Below are 22,456 nucleotides of genomic sequence, written 5' to 3'. Positions count from 1 at the left end.
CGCATCTCGGTCCTAAATGGCTTACCCCTTATCCTTAGACTGTGACCTCTGGTTCTGGACTTCCTCAACATTGGGAACATTCTTCCTGCATCTAACCTGTCTAACCCCGTCAAAATTTTAAATGTTTCTATGAGGTCCCCTCTCATTCTTCTGAACTCCAGTGAATACAAGCCCAGTTGATCCAGTCTTTCTTGATAGGTCAGTCCCGCCATCCCGGGAATCAGTCTGGTGAACCTTCGCTGCACTCCCTCAATAGCAATCTTTAATAAATTGATTCCAACATTTTCCCCGCAACTGATGTCAGGCTAACTGGTCTATAATTACCTGTTTTCTCTCTCCCTCCTTATTTAAAAAGTGGTGTTACATTAGCTACCCTCCAGTCCATAGGAACTGATCCAGAGTCGATCGACTGTTGTAAAATGATCACCAATGCATCCACTATTTCTAGGGCTACTTCCTTAATTACACTGGGATGCAGACTATCAGGCCCCGGGGATTTATCGGCCTTCAATCCCAACAAATTCCATAACACAATTTCCCACCTAATAAGGATATCCTTCAGTTCCTCCTTCTCACTAGATCCTCGGTGCCCTAGGCTATTTGTGTCTTCCTTCGTGAAGACAGAACCAAAGTATTTGTTCAACTGGTCTGCCATTTCTTTGTTCCCTATTATAAATTCACCTGAATCTGACTGCAAGGGACCTACATTTCTCTTCACTAATCTTTTTCTCTTCACATATCTACAGAAGTTTTTGCAGTCAGTTTTTATGTTCCCGACAAGCTTCCTCTCATACACTTTTTCCCCCCTCCTAATTAAACCTTTTGTCCTCCTCTGCTGAATTCTAAATTTTTTCCAGTCCTCAGGCTTGCTGATTTTTGTGGGCAATTTATATGCCTCTTCCTTGGATTTAACACGATTCTTAATTTCCCTTGTTAGCCTCGGTTGAGGCACCTTCCCCGTTTTATTTTTATCCAAACAGGCATGTACAATTGTTGAAGCTCATCCATGTGATATTTAAATGTCTGTCATTGCCTATCCACCGTCAACCCTTTAAGTATCATTCGCCAGTCTATCCTAGCCAATTCACGACTCATACCATCGAAGTTACCTTTCCTTAAGTTCAGGACCCTAGTCTCTGAATTTACTGTGTCACTCTCCATCTTAATAAAGAATTCTACCACGTTATGGTCACTCTTCCCCAAGGGGCCTCGCACAACAAGATTGCTAATTAGTCCTTTCTCATTACACATCACCCAGTCTAGGATGACCAGCCCTCTAGTTGGTTCCTCGCCATATTGGTCTAGAAAACCATCCCTAATACACTCCAGGAAATCCTCCTCCACCGTATTGCCAGCAGTTTGGTTAACCCAATCTATATATAGATTTAAGATCGCCCATGATAACTGCTGCACCGTTATTGCATGCCTCCCTAATTTCTTGTTTGATGCTGTCCCCAACCTCACTACTACTGTTTGGTGGTCTGTACACAACTTCCATCAGCGTTTTCTGCCTCTTGGTATTCCGCAGCTCCACTGCTCTTCCTGTTGGTCACCCATTTGCTATCTACCTGTGTAACCTTTCCCTGTGGCCAACTCACTAAACTTGCTATTCACGGCATTCTCAGCATCGTGGATGCTCCAGAGTGAATCCACCCGCAGCTCCAGTGCCGCAGCGCGGTCTATCAGGAGCTGCAGCCGAATACACTTCGCGCGCATGTAGTCGTCAGGGATACTGGAAGCGTCCCTGACTTCCCACATAGTACAGCAGGAGCATAACACGTGTCCGAGCTCTCCTGTCATGACTTAACCCTTAAATTAACTTAATTGCAACAACAATAACAAAGGTTACTTACTGATAAAGGGAAAGAAAATGAAAAACTACTCACCAATCACCAATTACCCCCTTGGCTGTGACGTCATTTTCGATTGCCTTCTACTTCTTTGTTTACTTTCTGCCCCTGCAGCTGCACTGACTGGCCTCCTGACTCTCAGCTTGAAGTCCCGCTGCCTCCTCGAACTCCTGGGCCTTTTATAGGCCGCCTCTCGACTCCCCGCTTGAAGTCCCGCTGCCTCCTCGAACTCCTGGGCCTTTTAAGTATGTAACTATGTAATACTTGCCACCAGAGGGTGCAATTGTTGGAGTCCTTATGGTCACCTGCACACACGTGCAGGGCCAGTATAAAAGGTTGACTGCCATGTTGTTTAGGCACTCTGCAGATGTAATAGAGAAGACTAATGTCATACTAAGTTTAGCTCACAGTACTCAGCCTCGTGGAGTTCTTGTATACATAATAATTGGCGCCGAGTAACAGAATACAAACCTTCACGCAACAATGGCTGCCGTTGGAATATTAGGGAGATTCGTAGAGGGTGATGATTGGGAAGTCTTCGTCGAGCGTCTCGACCAGTACTTCGTGGCCAACGAGCTGGAAGGAGACACCAATGCAGTCAAGCACAGGGCGGTTCTCCTCACCGTCTTTGGGCCTAAAATATACAGCCTCATCAAGAATCTGTTCGCACCGACAAAACCAATGGACAAGGAATATACAGAGTTGTGCACGCTGGTTCGGGACCACCTCAAGCCAAAGGAGAGTATCCTCATGGCCAGGTATCAATTTTACACGCACCATCGCTTCGGGGGCCAGGCCGTGGTGGATTATGTCACTGACCTGAGACACCTCACGGGACCTTACGATTTTGAAGCTGCATTGGGGGAAATGCTGCGGGACTTTTCGTGCTTGGCATCATTCACGAGGTCATTCTTTGAAAGCTGCTGGCTACCGAAACCCTAGACCTGAGCAGTGCCATCGCGATCGCCCAGGCATGCATGGCCATGGACGATAACACCAAACAGATATCTTCTCAACATCGAAGCTCACCAGCAAGTACTGTACATAAAATAATGTCGCTTGCAGGCCAAACTGCATATGGCAGGGCCTATATGTCTGCGGCTGCAAGACCTGTGATGACTCAGAGTCTGCCATCGGGGGTGAATGTGAATCCATTAGCACCTTGACGCTGCGGGGGTAATCATCGGGCCCATCAATGTCGATTCAAGCACTACATGTGCAAAGGCTGCGCAACAATGGGGCACCTCCAGCGAATGTGCAAACGTGCTGCGACATACCACGTGGCAGAAGATGATCGATCCAGCGTGGATCACACAGCACAGGCAACTCAACTTGAGGAAGAAGTGTATGGGGTATATACCTTCACCACCAAGAGCCCACCTATAATGCTGAAAGTCAAATTAAATGGAGTTCCAGTATCCATGGAGTTGGACACGGGTGCGAGTCAGTCAATATGAGCCAGAAGGCTTTTGAGAAACTGTGGGGCAATAAGGCACAAAGGCCCAAACTGAGCCCCATTAATTCAAAGCTGTGTACCTTCACCAAAGAGCTCATACCAGTCATTGGAAGTGCAGCAGTGAAGGTATTGTATGATGGAGCTGTGCATGACCTATCATTGTGGATTGTTCCAGGCAATGGACCAATGCTGTTTGGCAGAAGCTGGCTCAAAAAGATTAGATGGATTGGAACTGTTAAATATGGAAAAACTCCACAAGACTGAGTACTGTGAGCTAAAACTGATGTTGCCTTAGTCTCTTTTTTAATACAACTCCAGAATGCCTAAGCAGCATGGCAGACAACCTTTTATACTCCCTTTGCCCTCTGGTGGCAAATCTTATACAGTTATAATGTTCACATACATAACATCACTCCCCTCAAAATCTTTGATACAAATTATTTAGAAGTTGAGACGATCGGGGCCCCACGCTCTCTGGTTGATCGTCTGAGTTCAAACTCTGGTATGGGTGAGTTGGTCGGACCATTGCTGCACTGTGACGCGGCTGGTCTAACAGGACTGTTGGGAATGGTGGGTTCATCCTCTTGATTGACAGCGATGTCGATTGCTGGTTGGGTGTGTGTTGGTGGATCGATGATGGTGATGTCCTCTTCAGGTTGTTCCTGGTTGTCAGTGAATCGCAGTTTGGTCTGATCCAAATGCTTTCTGCACGTTTGTCCATTTAATAGTTTGACTAGAAACACTCTATTCCCCTCCTTGGCCAAGACAGTACCAGCAACCCATTTAGGACCATGACCGTAATTCAGGACAAATAAAGGGTTGTTAACATCAATGTCACGCGATCCAGCCACGCGATCGTGGTACATGTTTTGCTGGTGACGCCGGGTTTCCACATGGTCATTTAGATTCGGGTGGACTAGGGAAAGCCTGGTTTTGAGTGCTCTCTTCATCAACAATTCTGCAGGGGGAGCCCCGGTGAGCGAGTGGGGTTGCATCAGATAGCTGAGCAGAACCCGAGATAAGTGGGTCTGCAAGGAGTCTTCCGTCACGCGTTTCAAGCTCTGCTTGATAGTTTGGACTGCCCGTTCTGCTTGACCGTTGGATGCCGCCTTAACCGGGGCAGACCTGACATGCTTGATGCCATTGCGGGTCATAAACTTGTTGAATTCCGAGCTGGTGAAACACGGTCCATTGTCACTGACAAGGACGTCGGTCAAGCCATGGGTGGTGAACATAGCCCGGAGGCTTTCAATCGTGGCAGTGGATGTGCTGGATGACATGATTACGCATTCAATCTGTTACATTTAGAATAACTCCACAAGACTGTACATCTTAAGCTCAAACTGTTGTGACCTTGGTCTCTTTATTGTAACTCCAGAGTGAGGAGGGAGCATGGTAGTCTACCTTTTATACCTGCTTGCGCAGATTGTGCAGGTGACACTTGGGTCTCCCAGAGGTGCGCACCCTGATGGCAAGTCTTAAACATTGGTAGTGATTACATACATAACATCATTCCACCCACAAAGTCTTAACTACAAGTTATTTACAGGTTGAGGCGATCCGGGGCTCTGCGTTCCCGGGTTGATCGCCTGAGTTGAAGTCCTGGCATGGGTGAGTTGGTCGGATCATTGCTGCACTGCAGTGTGGCTGGTCTGATCGGACTGTCGGGTATGGTGGGTTCATCCTCGTGGTTGACAGCGAGGTCGATTCTGTTAGTGGGTCACTGGGGGTCAGGTCCTTTCCAGTAGTTCCTGGTTATCTGTAGTTCACAGTTTGGTCTGGTCCAAATGCTTTCTGCATTTGCCCATTACATGGTTTCACAACAAAAACTCAATTTTCCTCACAAACACTCCATTCCCCTCTTTGGCTAATACAGTGCTAGCAGCCCATCTGGGGCTATGAACATGGTCTACATCATTTATTCTGATGTCACGTGGAGGAGCCGAGTGATCATGGTACATTCTCTGCTGATAGCTTACGGAAGGCCCGGTTCTGAGTGATTCAGCCCAGTGACTGTGTAGCACCCCGGATAGTCGGGTCTGTGGGGAGTCTACCGTGACACGTGTGGTGCTCAGCTTTATGATTTGGGCTGCCCGCTCCAGACTATTATCGCTGACCCTAAGGTCTGGCAAGCCAAGGATGACAGTTATGGCCTTGAGACTTTCAGTAGTGGCGGGAGGCCGTGTGATCCCCGTGGATCCTGGGCCATGGTATGGGGGCCCAGGACCACCAACTGTGTGTAGCCTCCCTACCTTTCTTTGCAACATTGCAGGGTTGCCCCATAGGGGCCAATCTGATGGGATGAGCATTTGGTCTTTGCGATGGATAAGCTGCAACATCCCGTCAGCGGTTCGCTGTTGGCAGGCGATAACGTGGGATGCTGGCTGGTCCAGGTCCTAGTCTGGGGAGCCGTTACAGTTGGCTCCTCGCTTTCTAGCACTTCCATAGAAACATAGAAACATAGAAAATTAGCTGCAGGAGTAGGCCATTCGGCCCTTTGAGCCTGCACCATCATTCAATAAGATCGTGGCTGATCATTCACCTCAGTACCCCTTTCCTGCTTTCTCTCCATACACCTTGATCCCTTTAGCCATAAGGGTCATATCCAACTCCCTCTTGAATATATCCAATGAACTGGCATCAACAACTCTCTGCGGTAGGGAATTCCACAGGTTAACAACTCTCTGAGTGAAGAAGTTTCTCCTCATCTCGGTCCTAAATGGCTTACCCCTTATCCTTAGACTGCGACCCCTGGTTCTGGACTCCCACAACATTGGGAACATTCTTCCTGCATCTAACCTGTCCAGTCCCATCAGAATTTTATATGTTTCTATGAGATCCCCTCTCATTCTTCTAAACTCCAGTGAATACAGGACCAGTCGATCTAATCTCTCCTCATCCTGCCATCCTGGGAATCAACCTGGTGAACCTTCGCTGCACTCCCTCAATAGCAAGAACATCCTTCCTCAGATTAGGAGACCAAAATTGAACACAATATTCCAGGTGAGGCCTCACCAAGGCCCTGTACAGCTGCAGCAATACCTCCCTGCTTCGATACTCAAATCCCCTTGTTATGAAGGCTAACATGCCATTTGCCTTCTTCACCGCCTGCTGTACCTGCATGCCAACCTTCAATGCCTGATGTACCATGACACCCAGGTCTTGTTGTACCTCCACTTTTCCTAATCTGCCACCATTCAGGTAATATGCTGCCTTCGTGTTTTTGCCATCAAAGTGGATAACCTCACATTTATCCACATTATACTGCATCTGCCACGCATTTGCCCACTCACCTAATCTGTCCAAGTCACCCTGCAGCCTTTTAGCATCCTCCTCATAGCTCACACCGCCACCCAGCTTAAGTGTCATCTGCAAACTTGGAGATATTACACTCAATTCCTTCATCAAAATCATTAATGTGTATTGTAAATAGCTGGGGTTCCAGCACTGAGCCCTGCGGCACCCCACAAGTCACTGCGTGCCATTCTGAAAAGGACCCGTTTATCCCGACCCTCTGTCTGCCAACCAGTTCTCTATCCACATCAGTACATTATCCCCAATACCATGTGCTTTAATTTTGCAAACCAATCTCTTGTGTGCGACCTTGTCAAAAGCCTTTTGAAAGTCCAAATACATCACATCCACTGATTCTCCCTTGTCCACTCTACTAGTTACATCAAAAAATTCTAGAAGATTTGTCAAGCATGATTTCCTTTTCATAAATCCATGCTGACTTGGACCGATCCTGTCACTGCTTTCCAAATGCGCTCATATTTCATCTTTAATAATTGATTCCAACATTTTCCCCACCACCGATGTCAGGCTAACCAGTCTATAATTCTTTGTTTTCTCTCTCTCTCCTTTTTTAAAAAGTGGTGTTACATTAGCTACCCTCCAGTCCATAGGAACTGATCCAGAGTCCATAGACGGTTGGAAAATGACCACCAATACATCCACTATTTCTAGGGCCAATTCCTTAAGTACTCTGGGATGCAGACTATCAGGCCCTAGGGATTTATTGGCCTTCAATCCCATCAATTTCCCTAACACAATTTCTTGACTAATAAGGATTTCTTTCAGTTCCTCCTTCTCACTGGACTCTCGGTCCCCTAATATTTCCCGATGGTTATTTGTGTCTTCCTTCGTGAAGACAGAACCAAAGTATTTGTTCAATTGGTTTGTCATTTCTTTGTTCCCCATTATAACAACGAGCAGGTCTGTGGGCTGTGTCGTTTCCACCCCTGTGGTGAGCAACGGTAACCAACTGAGGGCATCAGCGCTGTTCTCAGTGCCTGGCCCGTGGCGGATCATGTTACAGTGCACAGACGGTGTTAGACCTATTCGAGACAAAGCATTAATAATAGTGCCTCTGCTCTCCAAAAACTGTGAGATTGGCAGCTTGTTTGACTTGAGCAAATATTGGGACACTCTCTGGTACATCTCTTTCGTAATGTGAACACTCTCTGGTACATCTCTTTCGTAACGTGAACGCAGGCTACAGCCTTGGGTAACTTATTGGATGCATGCACAATCTGTTGGGGCTCGCCCGCTACTTTGCTTTGCTGTACAACACACCCGACTTCGTGTGATAACACATCACTTGCTGCAAGTACTTTGTTAGATACATATACGGCTGGTTGGCGTTCACCCGCTACTTTGGGTGGTTGTAAGGTACCCCTGACCCCATATGATAATACATCATTTGCCACGAATGGGCGCTCACATGGGTTACATAGTGCAAACAACTTATTGGAACTTAGTGGGTTCCTGGCCTTCTCAGCGGCCGCCCCTTTAACTTTGCCCCAAGCCCAGTCGTCTTCCTTGCTGGGCAACACATGACTCTGTTTCGTTGCGGTGACATCCCGTGGTCTGGACGCACTCTCGTCCCGTGGTCTGGACGCACTTTCGTCCCGTGGTCTGGATGCACTTTCGTCCCGTGGTCTGGACGTACTCTCGTCCCGTGGTCTGGACGTATTTTCGTCCCGTGGTCTGGACGCACTCTCGTCCCGTGGTCTGGACGCACTTTCGTCCCGTGGTCTGGACGTACTCTCGTCCCGTGGTCTGGACGTACTTTCGTCCCGTGGTCTAGATGCACTTTCATTCCGTGGCCTGGATGCACGCTCATCCGTGTCCATGATGCCGACTGCCGCGATCTTCCTCCCCAGGGATTTTGCCTCTGGCGTCGGGAAGACGCATTCATTTCGGCCGGAGTCCCACTCTGCTTGGTCAACCGGGAGCCTCTTCCATTGTTGCGAAGAAGTCATCGGCTTTGGATGGTGGGTACCGCGCCTGTACCGCTGCTTGGTTGAACTTTACCTCCTCGTGGTTGTGATGAGCGGCCTGTGCCTCAGGGATCTGCAAATAGACCTGCACTTCATTGCCTGGTTCAGCTGAAGATGGGGACTTGCTCAGCCTTTGAGCAAGGGAGACGTTGTTCGCCGGAGAAGGTGTATTGTATGGGGTTAATCACATACTGTTAATTATGCTATTTAGACATTTACAGAGTGTCTCTGTCCCATGCCCCGTAGAATGTTGTTGCGATTGAGAGAAAGGGAAGCCACCTTGGGATGCACACCAGCTTGTTATGAGACGGTCGGCGCCTCAAGATCTCATGCTTGGTGGGCAAGCAGCTGGGGCCTTACAGATTAGGAGTTGGTCATAAGCCATATGCACCCATGTTTGTTCAATAGTATGTTTGTTTAATAGTATAAAGGAGCGGCACTGTCCCGTAATTCTTTGAACTTCACCTTGGACCGCGATTCGCGAGCGGGGCCAGGACCCCCAAGGCTCCAGACCAGCCGTAGTTGTGGAGTTCCCGACGGGCTGAAGGCTGTGAGCTTTGTTGCATCTTATCATACTTCTCTTTTCTTCGTAAACTGTATTATTATGTTTCTTTTCTCTCAGTAAATGGTGTTTTATTCTTTACTTCATTTGTCTTGTCTCTTATTTAACATTCATCCAGATCCCGAACCTGGGTCTATTATTATCGATCCAAAATATTTTGGTGTCATGAACAGGATCTGGTAAAATGTTGAAGAGAAAAGACAAGAAACAGTCTCCTCCTGCGGGAGAGAAGTATAGAATACCAGGGTGGGGCACGAGGGATGAGGGTTTTGGCTCTCTTACCAATGTGCTAGCCCGGTTTGGACCCCTGCAACATTGGGATACGCAGTTATTGGAACAGAGCAAAGATAGAACCGTACCCCACGCGATACTGTCTCTCCTGGAGAAAAATAGTCCCCCACAAATGGGATGGATTTTGTTGATAGCCTTAAGGGCGATGTGTAAATAACTTAAGGAAAGTGAGGCAGAAAACCTACAATTAAAATCAGCTGTTAAGGTTTTGGAAAGTTAAAACTCGACCCTGACTGCACAAGAGCGGGCGGACAAGGTCAATGAACAATCAGAAACTTTAATATGCTGTCTGGCGACAGTACGAAATAAAAAGAAAGCCAGACCACGGAAATTACAGATGGATTTGAAATATATCATTTGTACTGCACTGATTTGCTGCTGCATGTGGTTTGTACATGCTCAATCAGATCTCAGTGAGTGTTTAAAAGCCAATGCAAAATCATGTGGGGAATGTATACAAGTTGGGAAAAATATCTGGTACTCCTCTGACTCAGAATATGAGTGGACAGATGGAGAGCGAGGGGGGAACGGGAGGAAACTAAAGACGCTCCCCCATACGCTCCGAGCACGGAAGCTAGACCCCTTATGACAAATAAGACGAAACAGCAAGATGGGGAACAGCCGGTAACCACTAGAGGGGTGCGTGACTTCACCACTAGTGAGTTACAAGAAATAGGGTCTCGATTTCGACAAAAACCCGGGGAATCATTGTCAGAATGGCTAACCTCGATTTGGGACCAGGGAGCATCAGGCGTAATACTTAACCCCGAAGAGTTAACAAAAATGAGGACTATGACTACGGACCACCATATCACAGCAGTGCTATGGAATGTCCAGGGCACAAGTTCGCTATGGGACATGGTTACTATAGGGGTCCGGCAAAAATATCCCTCTGCCGTTGATTGGGAAGGGGAGGTAAAACCTTGGAATACTATGGCGGAGGGTGCGATACAGTTGCGCAACATGGCAACACAGGAAGGATTATATCACCAACCATATGGGGGGCCAAATCAGGAGCTCTTTACGGCAGGAATGCGAAGCAGGCTGATGAAGAGTGGCCCTCCTATGATGAGGGGTGCGCTACTCGCATTATTGGGATCAGCCCAAGGGCACCGGGTGGGGCACGCTTGCCTATTGTTAGGACAGTTAGAGGATGTAGAAGATAGTGTGCGAGAGTCGAGAATGGCTAACGTAGAGGGGGATCGGACCAGCGACAAGGTTCGACCTTGGGAAAGGTACAGGGTCAGGAAAGACAAAAAAAAGAATTACGCAGAGGGACATGTTCGCGACTTTACTGAAGGCAGGGGTCCCCAAGAGAAAAATTGATGGAATCCCAACAGAAGCGATGTATTTTATGTGGAAGAAACACTGCGTCCCGGGAACAGGGAAGGGTGAAAGGAGGGAGGTAAGGGAGACTAAGTCGGATAGCGATAAGTCTGCGGATGCGGAGAAACCACCTGCCGCTAGCCTATACTCCAACGTAGAAGAGCTGTGGAAGGCTAGTAATCCCCTCGACTAGGGGTGTGGCTGGGATCCAGGAGTACCCCCCATTAGAACCACATCAACCCAAGCTCCCGGGGATCTGAGGCCACACATTCTGATTACGATACACATTGGCGGGGTGGGGGAACATACAAAGAGATGTTGCTTTACTAGACACAGGGGCAGAAGTTACTATTATCCATGGAAATCCTAGGAAACACACAGGGACCCGTATGATGATTAATGGGTTCGGAGGGGCAGAAACGCCCGCTGTCCGAATAACTATCAGAATGGCGTTGGGAAATGGGCCTCCGCACTGGGTAACGGTCTGAATATCGGCAGTAAAGGAACATATTATTGGGATGGACCTTTTAAAGGGAACCACACACAACACCTCGTTCGGGCGATTTTCATTTGGGATATGGGCGATCAGAGATTGCAGGGGAAACAAAGTGGGAACCAGTGGTAATACCACGGCCATCGCATATAGTTACTATGAAACAGTACCGAATACCTGGGGGACACAAAGAAATAGGGAAAACCATACAAGGGCTCTTGGAGGCGGGTATCATTAGACATGCAGTGTCCACCTATAATAGCCCTGTTTGGCCTATGCAGAAATCCGACAAAAGTTGGAGGATGACTGTGGACTACCGACAACTGAACAAATTTGCCCCTCCCCTGGCAACCGCTGTCCCAGATGTAGTAACTATAACAGAGCGGCTGTCTGAAGAAGGTGCGGAGTGGTATACGGTAATCGTCCTGGCCAATGCCTTTTTCTCCATTCCAATAGCGGAAGAATCCCAGGACCAGTTTGCATTCACTTGGGAAGGGAGGCAATACACGTTTAAACGCCTCCCTCAAGGTTACCTACATAGCCCTACCCTATGCCACGGATTGGTGGCCCGGGACCTGGACATGTGCACGTTAGCTCCTAACGTCTCACTGGCACACTACATCGATGATGTACTAATAAGGGGTCCCACCGAGGCAGTGGTGTCAGAAGCCCTAGCTACTATAGTCCAACACATGCGAGACAGGGGCTGGGAGATAAAGCCGAAGAAGGTGCAGGGCCCTAGCCAGACTGTCCAGTTTCTGGGGATCCAATGGTCTCGGGGTGAGTGCATCATACCCGAGCCTGTGAAGAATAGAATGCAAGAAATGGCCACCCCCACGAATAAAACTGAGACACAACGGTTTGTGGGACTATTGGGTTACTGGAGGAGACACATACCTCACCTCACGATGTTATTAAAACCGCTGTATGCCGTAACACGAAAAAAGGCCCACTTCGAGTGGGGAAAGGACCAGCAGGTGGCTTTTGATGCAGCCAAAGAAGCCGTAGCTCAAGCTTTACCCCTAGCCCTGCGAGTGCCTGGACAGCCTTTTGAGCTACAGGTATCCATTACCAATGATACTGCAGTATGGAGTTTGTGGCAGGTTCAACATGGCACTCGTATACCGTTAGGGTTCTGGTCAAGAAAATTGACAGATGTTGCTACTCGTTACACTCCAGTTGAGAAACAATTATTAGCATGTTATTGGGCCCTAACAGAAACAAAAGAACAGTCAGGGGACGACAAAGTCAGTTTAAGACCAGACCTACCCATATTATCCTGGTTTCTCTCAGAAAATGAGACTCACAAGGTCGGGCGAGCGCAGCAAAGCTCCATATTGCACTGGAAATGGTATCGCAGACAGAGCAAGTAAAGGAAAAGAAGGAATCACCTGACTACATGAACATGTGGCTGAATACCCACAAACAGCTGAGAGTGAACTTACGCAGTCGTCTGTCAGTTTAACCCAAGAGTCACCGATCTCCTGGGGCGTGTCTTTTGAACAGTTAACAGCTGAAGAACGTAGCCATGCCTGGTTCACAGATGGCTCAGTGGTCTGGCGAAACGGCCTTCGGCAATGGCGAGCTGCTGCCTTCAATCCAAAAACCCAGACAATTGTGCATGATGAGGGCGTGGGAGGCTCCAGCCAGCTAGTAGAACTAGCAGCTGTAGTCCTTGCGTTAGAAGAGGAACAGCAACAAGTACACATATATACTGACTCATGGGCAGTAGCCAATGGCATAGCGAGCTGGATGTGAAACTGGCATGAACATAACTAACAAATAACTGGGAAAGACTTGTGGGGAAAGCACCTATGGGAACAAATATGATCCAAAGCCCAGAAGATGAAAATAACTGTATATCATGTGGATGCTCACATGAAAAACACTTCAAAGATCTCTGAATATAATAACACCATTGATAATATAGCCCGGGTATGGGCTGTCAAAGATGCGGAAGATGAAGAATATGGCATAGGCAAGTGGGCCCACCACAAATCTGGACATTTGGGCATTCAGGGTACGATACAATGGGCACGAAATAGGGGGTTACATTGGACGGTGTTAAACAGATCATAAGCACCTGTGAAATTTGTCAAAAGGTGAAGCATTTTCCCCTACAACGACAACCCGGTGCCCATATTAAGAGAGGGACTCAACCAGCACAAATATGGCAAGTTGATTATGTAGGACCTTTACCATTGCAACAACAGTTCCAATATTTGCTCACTGCTGTTGATACCTATTCTGGACTTTTGATAGCTTATCCAGTGACTAAAGCGAATCAACAAAGTACAATTAAAGGACTGGAGAATTTAATCACATACTACGGTGAACCAGCAGAAGTACAGTCGGATAATGGGTCGCACTTCACAGGTCAAACAGTGCAACAGTGGGCGGTAGACAACGGGATCTATTGGATGTTTCACATACCTTACTATCCGCAAGCTGCAGGGTTAATAGAACGCATGAATGGACTACTTAAGCAACAGATTAAAATATTAACTCCCACTAACACTAACAAGGGTGGTTAAAGGTCTTACCACAAGCAGTGCGCAATCTGAATCACCGACCATTGTGGGGGGGAACTCCTATAAGCCACATGTTAGGCAAAGTTAGTGTCCCTACTATTGAAAAAGAAAATCAGACTCAGGACACAGTTTGTAAAGGAGAAAAAGTGTGGGTGCAGTACCCCCAGAAACCCTTACAAGCAGGGGAAATCTTAGTGAAAGGAAAAGTAAACACTTATTGGGTGCTCCTGACTGGTCAAGATATTCCTCTCTGTGTTGACAAGGGTAAATTGACTAAACGAGGCTGAAATTAATATACTTATGCTTCCTCCCACAGGAATTATGCCAAAATGGCGACTTACCAACTCGTGCTGGCAAGTCTCTGTGTCTCGTTATCTGTGACTGTGCTACTTCCATCCTCAAACTCAGCATGGGATGGCCATACAGGATGGTGGTTAGCTAACACTGATCGTACGCAAGACAATCAAGGGTGGATTGTATTGGTGGGACATCTTTTACGGATGGTCCCCAAAAACATCAGCCGCTTTGAAGCTGTTAATACATCCTATTGCTGTTTTACTCATCGCGTTATTACTGCTTGAATGTATTCTTAGGTGTAGATTGCGGGTGTCGCTTGCACATACTCAACTGATGCATTATGCCTTTAACTTGATTATATTACTTAGAATGTCTAAATATCAAGAGTGGATTGTATTGTATGGGGTTAATCACATACTGTTAATTATGATATTTAGACATTTACAGTGTGTCTCTGTCCCATTCCCCGAAGAATGTTGTTGCGATAGAGAGAGAGGGAAGCCACCTTGGGATGCACACCAGCTTGTTATGAGATGGCCGGCGCCTCAAGATCTCATGCTTGGGGGACTTACAGATTAGGAGTTGGCCACAAGCCACATGCACCCATGTTTTGTTCAATAGTATGTTTGTTTAAGTATAAAGGAGTGGCACTGTCCCGTAGTTCTTTGAACTTCACCTTGGACCGTGATTTGCGAGTGGTGCCGGGACCCCCAAGGCTCCAGACCAGCCGTTGTTGTGGAGTTCCCGATGGGCTGAAGGCCGTGAGCTTTGTTGCATCTTATCATACTTCTCTTTTCTTCGTAAACTGTATTATTATGTTTCTTTTCTCTCAGTAAACAGTGTTTTATTCTTTACTTTATTTGTCTTGTCTCTTATTTAACATTCATCCAGATCCCGAACCTGGGTCTATTATTATCGATCCAAAACAGAAGGTACACAGAGGTCTTCCCAGTTCCACCGAATCTTCCCCATCCACCTTCTACCAAGCAGCATTGGCCCATCACCTGAAACAATCTGTCATGTATCTTACATGGCCACTGTTGGTACTATCTCAAGGTGTGCCACCAGAGGGCACAGCAATGGAAAACTCGTAGGTTACCTGTACAGGTGTGCCTGGCCTAGTATAAAAGGCAGGCCACCAGGTGTGATCCTCAGTCTGGAGTTAACTAATAAAGGACTAAGATCACTACAGTTCAAGTACAACACACTGCCTCGTGGAGTCATTGTTAGAGCATCTAAGGACACAACAACTGGCGACGAGAATATGAACTTTCATGCGAAAATGGCTACCCTTGATACGTTACAGCAATTCGCCGATGGTGATGATTGGGGCGCCTTTGTGGAGAGGCCAGAACACTTTTTTACAGTAAACGACCTGGCAGGAGACGACCTGGCCGCGCTGGCTGATAAGTTATCCTACTGACCAGTTGCGGGCCCAATGTATATGGCCTCGTCAGGGACTTGCTGGCACCAGCGAAGACAATGACCAAGTTGTACAAGGAGCTCGTAACCCTGATCCAGGAGCAACTCAAGCCCAAGGAGAGCATCCTTACAGCCAGAAACCGGTTCTCTACCCACCGACGGCCCGAAGGCCAGGAAGTTGCGAAGTAAGCCGCAGACCTCAGGAGTCTGGTGGCATCGTGTAAGTTTGGTACCCACCTCAACGAAGCGCTGCAGGACATTTTTGTCATTGGAATTGGCCATGAGGGCCTTCTTCACGGCGGATACCACAGTCACACTACAGAAGGCCATCTCCGTGAGCCAGGCATTCATGACCTCGACCTGCGGCTCACCCTCAGGACTCAAACCCAGCAGTACTGTGCACAGAGTGGCGCCATCCAGGAGCTGGACTATCGAGCACGCATCCTCTCAGGGGAGAGAGAACAGGTCCCTGAGTCCCTTAACTCAGAGTCCGCCGAGGGGGGCTAATCGAGTAGCACCATGCTGGCGTTGCGGAGGGAATCACAGGGCTCACCAGTGCCATTTTAAAGACTATGATTGCAAAGGCTGCGGCACAAAGGTCCACCTCCAGCAAATGTGTAAGAGAAATAGGACTCACTGTGTCGATGAGAAATCTGCAGATGGCCATGAATCCAGCGTGGATTACGAATCGTTAGTCAGAGAGGCAGCCCAGTCCCACAGGGATGGGGGGTGGGGGGGGGTACATGGCATGTTTACCTGCACCACCAAGTGCTCCTCGCTGAAGATGGAAGTCGTGATAGAGGGACGTCCAGTCTTCATGGAATGGACACAGGGGCGAGCCAGTCAGTGATGAATCAAGATGCCTTTGAGAGGCTATGGGGCAATCCGGCTGAACGACCAGAGTTGGCCCTGGTTCAGGCAAAACTGCGCACCTATACCAATTAAATCATCCCAGTCATTGGTAGTATGAACATAAAGGTAATCCATGATGGCGCAGTGCACAAGTTACCTCTGTGGATTGTTGCAGGTGATGGGCCAATGCTGCTTGGCAGAAGGTGGATGGAGAAGATCCAGTGGAAGTGGGAAAATTTCATCCCTCCAGCGATCGAAGTCCTCTGCACTCAGAGACAAAGCAAGCCCTCATCTGAGGGTGGACCTGGCACCGATGAGATGACCAGCACAGCACCCTAGACACAAACCGCTCAGCACGACTGCGTGGAGATGATCCAGCTGAGACGACCCGAACGCAACTTCCAGGCAGGACTCAGGAGGGATAAAAACGGATCCAGCAGCAACTTCCCAACTGCGGAGGCAGAACCCGGGGAGAAGAGGATCACTGCAGTCGACATCGTGGACGAAGAAAAGATGGCGCCTGAACCACGAGGCAATGCGCTGCAGACAAAGATGGCCGCGACCAGACCACGAGGTGCAGCGCTGATGGAGCAACAAACGGAGAAGCGGATTGAGGTAAAGCAAACAAGGCTCTCTTAAAGGAGGCCTGCAACCCACTTCAATTAAAGGGACAGTGCCACACAATTAAGCAATGTAACAAGAATTGTAAGTTAGAGACTAAAGGTGCAACAGATTATGTAAAGTGTGTAACTGACCATGAAAAATGTGTCACTGATAATCGGAATTGTATACATGTAACCAGCGAGGAAAAGTCGCGCGATTATGTACAGTGTGTAATTGATGATTTGAACTGTGCATATGTAACCAGCGAGGAAAAGTCGCGCGATCATGTTCGGACCCCTAAAGTGTCCATCATAAACAAGGAAAAGCTGTGCGATGCAGGATTTCCACTGCATGCAGCCAATGCAGCGGGCAGATACCCATCAGGTGCACACAGGTCCAGCAGGCTACCAATGCTGTAGCCTGCGTCCCAGGGACCAAAGTCAGGCACCACGAAGTGTGGCCACAAGCAGCCAACACACACGAGCTGCGAGGCAAGTGACCTCAGCAGGGCAAAGGCACCGGTAGTGATACCATGCCCTGGGTCGGCTCCAGGTCTCAGGCAACCGATGGCACCAAGAGCCACGAGCCTGAAGGAGCCAATATTTCCCCAGAGGAAACAAGCACCAGCCAGGATTACGAACCAAGTGACGCTCAGGCCAATGAGTCAGCAGTTCTCTGTGCAGCTCCTCAGGTAGCAGCTGGGACCCATGGCGTAAAGAAATGACGGGGGGGGGGCATGGTCACAGACATCCGTGAACCTGCCTGCCGCTAGGGACCATGGCAAAAGTCCCGAGAGTAGGCTATGTGAGCCAACCGGCTTCCACTGCCAGCACCGGGCACTGAACTACCACCAGAATGCAGGGACACCACCCAGCAGCTCTGGAACTAGCTGTCCTTATGCACCGGTCACCGCATCGACAAGGCATCTAACGCTCTTGTCGCACCACGGAACCACACAAAAAAAAAGAAATGCAAAACCCACTTACCTGAACTTGAATGTACATGAATGCCAGGAGCCTCCACCACACCACTGTGGGAAGGGCGGAGAATGGAGTGGTCAGAAACACACACACACAAACAGCAACCACCAGCTCGCTACGGCACCAACAACCTTCCCAAGGTTGAGCCGGCCCACTTGAGGTCTATCAGACAGAACCCATATAGAGCTAAGCCCAGAGCATAGTTAATGCAGAGGCGATTTGCACTGAGGGTTCAGGGGGGAGTGATGTCATGTTTCTTACATGGCCACTGTTAGTACTGTATCAAGGTGTGCCACCAGAGGGCACAGCAGCGGGAGACTCGTAGGTTACCTGTACATGTGTTCCTGGCCTAGTATAAAAGGCAGGTCACCAGGTGTGATCCTCACTCTGGAGTTAACTAATAAAGGACTAAGGTCACTGCAGTTCAAATACACCACTGCCTCGTGGAATCATTGTTACAGCATCTATGGACACAACACAATCCACAGTGGTAAATCGTGCACTGCTCCCTCATGGGGTACTCTTATGTCCGCACTACCAATAACTGGTATCAGTTCCTTGGTGTAGGTGCGCAGCTTTGCCTGAATTGGGATCAGATGAGTCGTTGTGCCCCACAGCCTCTCAAATGCCTTCTGGTTCATAATTGATTGACTCGCCCCCATGTCCCATTCCATGGAGACTGGGGTGCCGTTAAATTTAACTTTGAACATTATCAGAGGGCTTTGGTGGTGAAGGTATGTAGGAATATGTATCAGCTTGCGAGGAATGACCGCGTGGCCGATGCTAAGCTCAAAAAAGTCCGTCAGCATTTCCCTCAAAAATCCAGCAAATTTGCAAGTTCCCGCAAGGCACCTCATAACTCGCCATGTCCTGGCCCTCGGAGCGGTGGTGCATGTAGAAGCGATACCTGGCCATTATGACGCTCTCCTTCGGCTTGAGGTGGTTCCGAACCAATGTACACAACTCTGTATATGTCTTTTCCACTGGTTTCTCTGGTGCTAGCAGATTCTTGATGAGGCTGTATTTTGTGGACCCACACGCTGAGGAGAATCACCCTGCGCTTGATCGCTTTATCGTCCCCATCCAGCCTTCATTGGCCATGAAGTACTGGTCGAGACGCTCAACGAAGGCTTCCCAATCATCACCCTCTACAAATCTCTCTAAAATACCAACGGCAGCCATGACAGTGTGAAAGTTCGTAATCTATTACTCGTCGCCAATTGTTAAGTATGTAAGAACTCCACAAGACTGAGTACTGTGAGCTAAACCTGATGTGACCTTAGTCTTTTTAATACAACTCCAGGATGCCTAAGCAGCATGGCAGACAACATTTTATACTCCCTTGCATGAGGTGTGCAGGTGATGCTTGGGCCACCAACAGTTGAACCCTCTGGTGGCAAATCTTACACAGTTGAAGTGTTTACATACATAACAGGAATGATATCAAAGCACTATCTTCAGTGGATAATGCCTCGTGTGCTCAAGTGCTGAGCAAGTTTCCCTCGCTATTCGAGCCAGACATCGCAACTTCACAGCCGCCAAGGTACAGATCCATCTAGGCCCCGATGCATAGCCCGTCCATCAGAAGGCTCGGGCAGTTCCGTACATTATGAGGGAGAAAGTCGAGATTGGACAGACTCCAATGCGAAGGAATCATATCGCCAGTCGAGTTCAACAAGTGGACCAGTCCAGTTGAAAATCGATGGCACGGTCAGAATCTGCGGAGACTACAAGGTAATGATTGACCGAGTCTCACTACAGGACCAGTACCCATTGCCCAAGGTGGATGACCTGTTCGCAACGTTAGTGGGGGAGAAGTCGTTCACCAAGTTGGTCCTAACCTTTACCTACATGACACAGGAGCTTGTTGAATCTTCGAAAAGACTGACGTGCATCAACACATACAAAGGGCTGTTTATATACCACAGGTGCCCTTTCGGGATTCGCTCGGTTGCAGCCATTTTCCAGAGAAACATGGAGAGTTTGCTGAAATCTGTTCCACGCACTGTTGTGTTTCAACATCTTGATCACCGGTCGCGACACCATTGAACACTTACACAACCTGTAAGAGGTTCTAAGTCGCCTAGACAGAGTGGGACTCAGGTTGAAATGCTCCAAGTGTGTTTTCCTGGCTACAGAAGTCGAATTTTTGGGGAGAAAGATTGCAGCAGACGGCATCAGGCCCACAGACTCAGAGACAGAGGACATCAAGAATGCACCCAGACCACAGGATGTGACGGAGCTGCGTTTGTTCCTGGAACTCCTCAACTATTTCAGTAACTTTCTACCTGGATTGAGCACGTTGTTAGAGCCTTTGCACATGTTGCTACGTAAGGGTGACGACTGGGTTTGGGGCAAATCTCAAGAAACAGCCTTTGAAAAGGTCAGGAATCTACTATGTTCAAATAAGTTACTTGTACACTATGACCCATGTAAACGTTTAGAGCTAGCTTGTGATGCCTCATCGCACGGGGTCGGCTGTGTGTTACAGCAAACCAATGTATTGAGCAACCTCCAACTGGTTGCATACGTGTCTAGAAGTCTGTCTAAGGCTGAGAGAGCCTATAGTATGGTCGAGAAAGAGGCGTTAGCATGTGTATATGGGGTTAATAAAATGCACCGATACCTATTTGGACTTCGGTTTGAGCTTGAAACTGACCACAAGTCGCTCATTTTGCTGTTTTCAGAGAGCAAAGGTAAAATACCAATGCTTTGTCCCACATCCAAAGATGGACACTAACATTATCCGCTGATGGCTATGTTATCCGCCACAGACCAGGCACTGAAAACTGTGCCAATGCTCTCAACCGGCTACCATTACCCACCACTGGGTTTGAAATGGCGCAGCCCGCAAACCTGCTACTGGTCATGGATGCTCCTGATCTGGCGAGCCAGGATTCTGGCTTGCCAGATCAGGACCTGGACCAGCCAGGATCCTGTGCTATCATTAGTAAAGAGGTGTGTCCTAAATGGGAACTGGTCGGCCGTTCCCAGGGAAATGCAAGATGAAATTAAGCCAGTTCTGTTACTTTAACCTCCCTGTGTGCAGTCTCATCTGTGTTAGGAACACAATAACTGGCGACGAGTATACGAATCCAACGCAAAGATGCAGCAAACTGTGGGCATCCTGGAGAAGTTCTCGGAGGGTGAGGACTGGGAAGCCTATGTCGAATGGCTAGACCAGTACTTTGTAGCCAACGAGCTGGACGGAGAAGGAAGCGCTGCAAAAAGGAGAGCGGTCCTCCTCACGGTCTGCGGGGCACCGACCTAAAGACTCATGAAAAATCTTCTGGCTCCAGTGAAACCCACAGATAAGTCGTATGAGGAGTTGTGTACACTGGTTCGGGAGCATCTTAACCTGAGGGAGAACGTGCTGATGGCGAGGCATCGGTTCTAGACATGCCAGCGATCTGAAGGTCAGGATGTGGCGAGCTACATCGCCGAGCTAAGGCGACTTGCAGGACAATGTGAGTTTGATGACTACCTGAAGCAGATGCTCAGAGACTTTTTTGTACTGGGCATTGGCCACGAGACCATCCTACGAAAACTTTTGACTGTTGAGTCACCGACCCTCAGTTAGGCCATTGCGATTGCAAAGGCGTTTATGTCTACCAGTGATAACACCAAACAAAACTCTCAGCACACAAGTGCTAGCAATGTTCATAAATTAACTGGAACTGTGTTTACGAGCTGAAATGTACAGGGCAGAACCCACGAGTCTGCAACTGCCAGCAGGCCTCAGGTGACCCAGATGACTGAGAGTCTGCAACAAAGGATGAATACAAGGCAATTCAAACATTGTTGGCGTTGTGGAGGCTTCCATTCAGCCTATTCATGCTGTTTCAAAGGGTATGTTTGCAAGAGCTGTGGAACATTGGGGCACCTCCAACGAGCTTGCAGACGAGCTGCAAGCTCTGCAAAACCTGCTAACCAGCACATGGCAGAGGAAGATTGGTCCATGGTGGATCAAAGCAATTTCGAGCCTCAGAGAGAGGAGGCAGATGCTGAAGTACACGGGATGCACACATATTCGACAAAATGTCCACCTATAATGCTAAACGTAAAATTGAATGGCTTACCCGTAGCCATGGAACTGGACACTGGCGCTAGCCAATCCATCATGAGTAAAAAGATATTTGAGAGACTGTGGTGCAACAAGGCACTCAGACCAGCCCTGAGCCCTATCCAAACGAAACTGAGAACGTACACCAAAGAGCTCATCACTGTCCTGGGCAGCGCCATGGTCAAGGTCACCTACAAGGGCACGGTGCACGAACTGCCACTCTGGATTGTCCTGAGCGATGGCCCCACACTGCTTGGAAGGAGCTGGCTTGGCAAAATTCGCTGGAACTCGGATGACATCCATGCACTATCACATGTCGATGAGGCCTCATGTACCCAGGTTTTCAACAAATTTCCTTCCCTTTTTGAGCCAGGCATTGGAAACTTTTCTGGGGCAAAGGTGCGGATCCACTTGGTCCCAGAGGTGCGACCCATTCACCACAAGGCGC

General features: G+C 48.4%; 1 pseudogene; it reads left to right on the top strand.

Annotated features, from left to right (window-relative positions):
- LOC139255146 (uncharacterized) overlaps positions 1-16,701 on the top strand; it is a 62,409-nt pseudogene extending 45,708 nt beyond the window's left edge.
- The last annotated feature ends 5,755 nt before the right edge of the window (positions 16,702-22,456 follow it).

Source organism: Pristiophorus japonicus, chromosome 3 (assembly GCF_044704955.1).
Source record: "Pristiophorus japonicus isolate sPriJap1 chromosome 3, sPriJap1.hap1, whole genome shotgun sequence".
Lineage (NCBI taxonomy): Eukaryota > Metazoa > Chordata > Chondrichthyes > Pristiophoridae > Pristiophorus > Pristiophorus japonicus.
Note: the sequence above shows the minus strand (reverse complement) of the source record. Positions and strands in the feature narration are given on the sequence as shown.